This window comes from Haemaphysalis longicornis, unplaced genomic scaffold (genome assembly GCF_048455015.1).
Source record: "Haemaphysalis longicornis isolate Haplotype H1 unplaced genomic scaffold, Haemaphysalis longicornis Haplotype H1 scaffold_2, whole genome shotgun sequence".
NCBI classification, from domain to species: domain Eukaryota; kingdom Metazoa; phylum Arthropoda; class Arachnida; order Ixodida; family Ixodidae; genus Haemaphysalis; species Haemaphysalis longicornis.
Window position 1 is genome coordinate 157,225,896 of NW_027526295.1, and position 5,265 is coordinate 157,231,160.

Here is a 5,265-nt window from a genome sequence, read left to right on the forward strand (position 1 = left end):
GCGGTGGGTGTATACGTTGGAACATTTGGAACTTTAATGGCGGGCACACGTGTTTACAAATATTGGGATAAGCCTTCCAAGCTTAACTCGTAAACAAAACTTGGTAACCCTCGAAAAATTAAGGCTTTTCACGCTCCAGGTGTTTCACCTGAGGCAAAATCGCTGGTCCACTCGCAAGGGGCAATGTTGCGCTGTCCCCAGGGCAGAAACCTTTCTGAGCGCGTTAGGTTCGGTTCGCTGACTCGAGCCTGGCGGGCGAAAAGCCACGCGTGTTTTCGTAAGTTAGCTGGCTTTGCGCCTTTCACCTCTCATTTGCATGCAGAACTACAACGGAGAAATTTTTACAATTTTACTCGTGTGGGAGCGAAAAAGTTCAGGAGCGGCGGGCCGAACAGCAAATAACGGGTCCTTTCTGTGCAGGAACTTCTGCTTTTGATTTTAAAATGAACGGACGCAAGTACATTTGTAGCAATGTGTCTTGGCCAAACTTGCGCTTAAGTTCCCATAAAGCTTACAATGTTTTATGCAGTATACAGGTGAAATCCGAGTCTTGGTTCTTGATTAGTTTAAAATGCACACACGGAGGTTTTTAGAGGTTTTCGTCTACTAAGTGCGAAAAAAATGCAGTATTATGCGCTACACTTTCTCTGGAAAGGGGTAGCAGAAGAAACTGTATCTCGCTCTGTTTTTTTTGCGCTAGCGTCTTCATTCACCATCTTTTTGAAAGCAATCTTAAGCAGCGCACGGATGCGAATAATTCAGCAAAAGCATGCCTGTGTGAGTGCGTTCATATATTCGTGCGTTTAGTCATAATTTATAGCCACGGTGTTTGAGATAAGAGTACACGGTGTTTGAGATAAGTGCAGTGCAGAAGCACATATCTTCGTCCCTTTCCCCGAGGAGCTGTGTCTTGTTTACTATTCTTCCGTGTCCTTGTTGTTTTGATGAATATTGTCTGGTTGCGATACTGCTGTTCTTAAAAAAAAAAAAAAGGGAGTGGCACGTAACTTCCGCCGCTGAGCGGCTGTTAAGTCGTCGAAACTGTGATCGCGACGCTTTGTCTGAGGTGTGTCACAGACAACCAACTCGAATCGTGTTACTAAGACTACAGAACAAGTTCGGGTACAGATTCGCATTCCTTTGAGCGGGTTCTTTGGAAGGTGCCCAGTCGATAGAATCGATGTTATCCATGGCGGTTGGGAACATGTTTCGTCGCATCATCATCATCTTCAAAATCACCATAACCACTGTACTGACCAATTTCCTCGTGGTAACTCCACTCGATTTTCTTTAAATATGAACTATTTATTGCCAAAAGTAACAACGAACTACGGAAAGTTTTCAACTAATTTTTCGGCTATACACTTTTGGAATACGCTGCCGCTCTCTATTAAAACATGCCGTACTGTGTATACATTTAAAAATAATTTGCGGGCGTTCTTATCCCAACCTGAATAATGTAACTTGGTTGTACCATGTTTAGTTTTGTTTCTTTATTCCGGGCATCACTAATATGATTTGTGCTTATGATGTTCTTGCCTATACACTGCTGCTGATATTAGTTTTGTTTCTTTTTTTTTCATGCATTGCTACTACGTTTCTTGCTTATTACGTTCTTTCATATGTACCGTTTGTTATCTTGGTGATAGTTCTTTTTTTTCTTTTTTCCATGCCTTTCTAATGCGTTTCTTGCTTATTATGTTCTTGTATATATACCTTAATTGATCTTGCTGATATTATTTTGTGTTTCGTTGATTGATATATTCGTGCTTATAACGTGTGTTTCCGCCTGTTTAATGAATAACAGGAGGTCCCCTCTTCAGTCTCTGACTCTGGGACCTCCTTCTGAAATCTTCTATTGTATACATCCTTGTTGTAACACAAAATGACATAAATTCAAATTCAAATTCAAAATCAAAAATTCACACCGACACGATAATCGCTGTAGTCGTCGCAATCACCACCTCTGCCGCCGCCATCACCATAATCACCATCATCTTTTATGACCATGACTTGCTTACAAGTGCTCCTAGCAAGCGAGGTCCGAATCGATACTTTGTCGCCAAATTTCCTCATCTCATCCCTCCATCCAGTTAGCGGTCTTCATCCACTTCTGGCCCCTCTCTCGGTAGCCACTCAGTTACTCTGGGGGTGCAATGGTTGGTAGTTCCCCGCATTACGCGTCCAGTTGAACTCCGCCGCTTTCTCTGTATTTGTGCGTTTAGGTTCACCCGCGTTTGCTCCCTGATCCAAAACGCTCGTTTCCCGCCTCTAAGCGTTACTCCCAAGTCGCTGAGCGGGCCAAGTTGTTGTTCAAGGCTCACAGTGTTCCTACGTGTCTAGCCGTATAAGTAATCACCGGGAGCACGCATTGGTGGCAGACTTTCATTTTCAGAGACAGAGGTAGCCTACCGTTAATTAATTCAGAGTGTGTGCCGAAAGCTCTCCACCCATTAGAAACCGGGGGACGCTAATTAGCATGCCCTATATGGTAATGACCTGGGCAGCACAATAAGCAGGTTTTAAAGCGCTCTCGGTGATGCTAATTCTAGAATTAGCATCCACAAAAGTGGAATAGAGTTTTGTAGCGCACTGGTAAATTATTGGCGAGAATGGGTACGTCATAGCTGTGTCCAGACGGGAGATCGTCAGCCGCAACAGAGTAGGTACTGTAGCCCCTTTGTAGCTGCCCGTAGCTTTGGCTTTAGAGATGACTAGCCTGCTGCATGATCAGCTCACTTGGGAAAATAAATTACCTGCTTTAGGAGGCACCACCTGTACTTTTGATGCATACCACAGTTGGTGGAGCGACTGCACGACGTAAACAACGTAAAGAACCGCAGACCAGTAAATGAATTAGAGAAAAATCCTTCAGGGTGTTGCTATAATATGGCGCGATACATCCTTAATCGCGTAAGGATAGTCACCGTTTGCACCATTTGAAGTAAAGAAACTTTGCAGATATGGCTAGTACGCGGTTATTACAGCAAGTTTAAACTTGCATCGATTTTAAGAGGAACTTGTTCTGACATTCTTCCAAAATATTCATGGCGGTCACCCCCTTTGCTCTACCTGGGATGACCAGAATACACCACTACGCCACCCTTGAATCTGACAATGTGAGCCGCCCCACGTAGGCTTCGAGCTGAGGGCAGTCTTGGGTCCTTGGTCGGGCAAGCCAGGGCGTAAGGGCTACCAAAGCTCTGTTGGTTTTCTTGCGGACAGCCGACTTAGACGAAATGTCGAAATGTTATGACTAACTTTATTGCCAAACTCCGTGAATGTTCGAAAATTTGCGCGCATCAGTTAAGATTTTCTAATTGCATTGACTATCGTGTTTCTTTTCTCATATGGCGTAGCAAGATAAGTGAAACGGGCGGGTTGTCTAGCATCGCCTTTACTATTAAACATTCTTTCTCTCTCTCCCTCTTTCTATCCCTCTCTTTCTCTGTCTCTGTCTCCATCTCACACAACAGCTACCGTACAGAGTCCTTGTATATATAAATTATCCACGCATGTCAGATTCCCAATTCGGGTCATTTTCGTTAAGAGGATCATTTAAATGTCTTCTGTATTCGAAGCAGAGAAAAAATTTACAGCCCTCCTGCAACGGTGAAGATAGAAGGGTAGCGAAGGTGTATTTGTGGATAACGTTATTGAGTTAGGCATTTAATGTTATCTGTAATATTATGGTCATTTTAGCGGCTAATACTCATATGTGTTTCGGGATAGTTTCTATAAAACAAGGCTTAGAGCCGTTGTGTGTGGCTGTATACTACCTCCGTAGATATTCAAGTATTGACATCAGATATGAATTTTGTAACGTTTGCAACTTCACTGTGACCTAACTGTATGTGACAAAACTTCGCCTAATAACAAATAAAACTTCGCCTAATAATAACTTCATCTCAGCGTCTCATTGTCATGTATTTTTTCTTCGAGATAGGTTCGATGAAACAAGAGCTACAGCCGTGTTCTGGAACCGTACACCTGCCATGGATTGACATTTACAACTTTCAAGTAAACGAAACTTGGAGCGATGATAGAGTCATCTTAGCGGCCCATTACCATGCAGTTTGGAACTGCATGGAAAAAGCTGCAGTTTGTTCCATGCAGTTTTGCTGGAACACAGGTTTTATTTGATTTTTTTCTAAGCATGCGAGATAAAGTTGGCTTTGCCGCGAGGCGTTTTGTCTGCGGCGATTTTCCTGACGGAGAACAAAAACGCCCGGAGCCCTTGCGATACACATATTCGGTCTAATTCCTTACAAACAACTCCCAAGCGATAAAGAAATGATGAAAACACGGGTGGTCACTACGGAGGCGCGTCAGAAAGTCGTGTAGCCAAATAAAATCATCATAAAGGTATACGCCTGCATTCACATACATCTCGAATTTGCTAAACGCGACTGCATTCGGCTCCGGGCTATGTCCCGAGTTACCCGCGAGCCTCAAGCAAACTATACTCAGCGAGAGGTTGGGTGTCGCTTCGAAACAAGAGGTTCCTCTAGCAACTCGGCGACGCCTTAAGCAGCGAGACGAAACGAAACCGATTGCGCCCTTCTGGTTCGATGAACTCAATTTCGCTCCCCGCAGTGATCCGGGGTTGTAAGGCGCTGCCGGGACGAAAACACACTTATCGCGGAATGGGCCCGCCGGATACAGCGTGGTTTCCGCGCCCAATCGGTGCGACGCCCGTAATGCCCCGCCTTTGTCGAGGCAGCGCGAACTGGAACTCTCCAGTAGAGAAGTCCTCTCGGTCCGCTGCCTTCTACGACGCCAGGTTTCGGCCCGGCGCCATTTCCTGCCGCCGGGGAAACCACACCTTCGCGTGCGAGCCCAAAGGTGGAGAAATCAGTTCCACTTCATCCTCGATACGCCTGAACAGAATAAGCGGCCACACAACCCCCGCACATCATACTTCTGAAGCTTCTTCTGTCTCTGCTTTTTTTTTTTGCGTGTGGTGGGCTGCCACGGCTTTTCCAGGCGTGAGTGCAAGCAGCCAGGGTGTTGATGCTGTATAAAAGGAGAAAGACCTGCGGAGTATATACACCCTCGGGCGCTAAATACTAGCAGTCACGAAGAGGTGTCGCGAAGGGTTGGAACAAATTGCATTTTATCGACCTGCCGCCGCTCCCATGATTCACTCCTGCGGACGCGCACGCTTCAGCCGACATACGGGGCCTGCGGACACTTGGAGAGCGAGAGAGCGAGAGAGAGAGAGAGAGAGAGAGAGAGAGAGAGAGAGAGAGAGAGAGAGAGAGA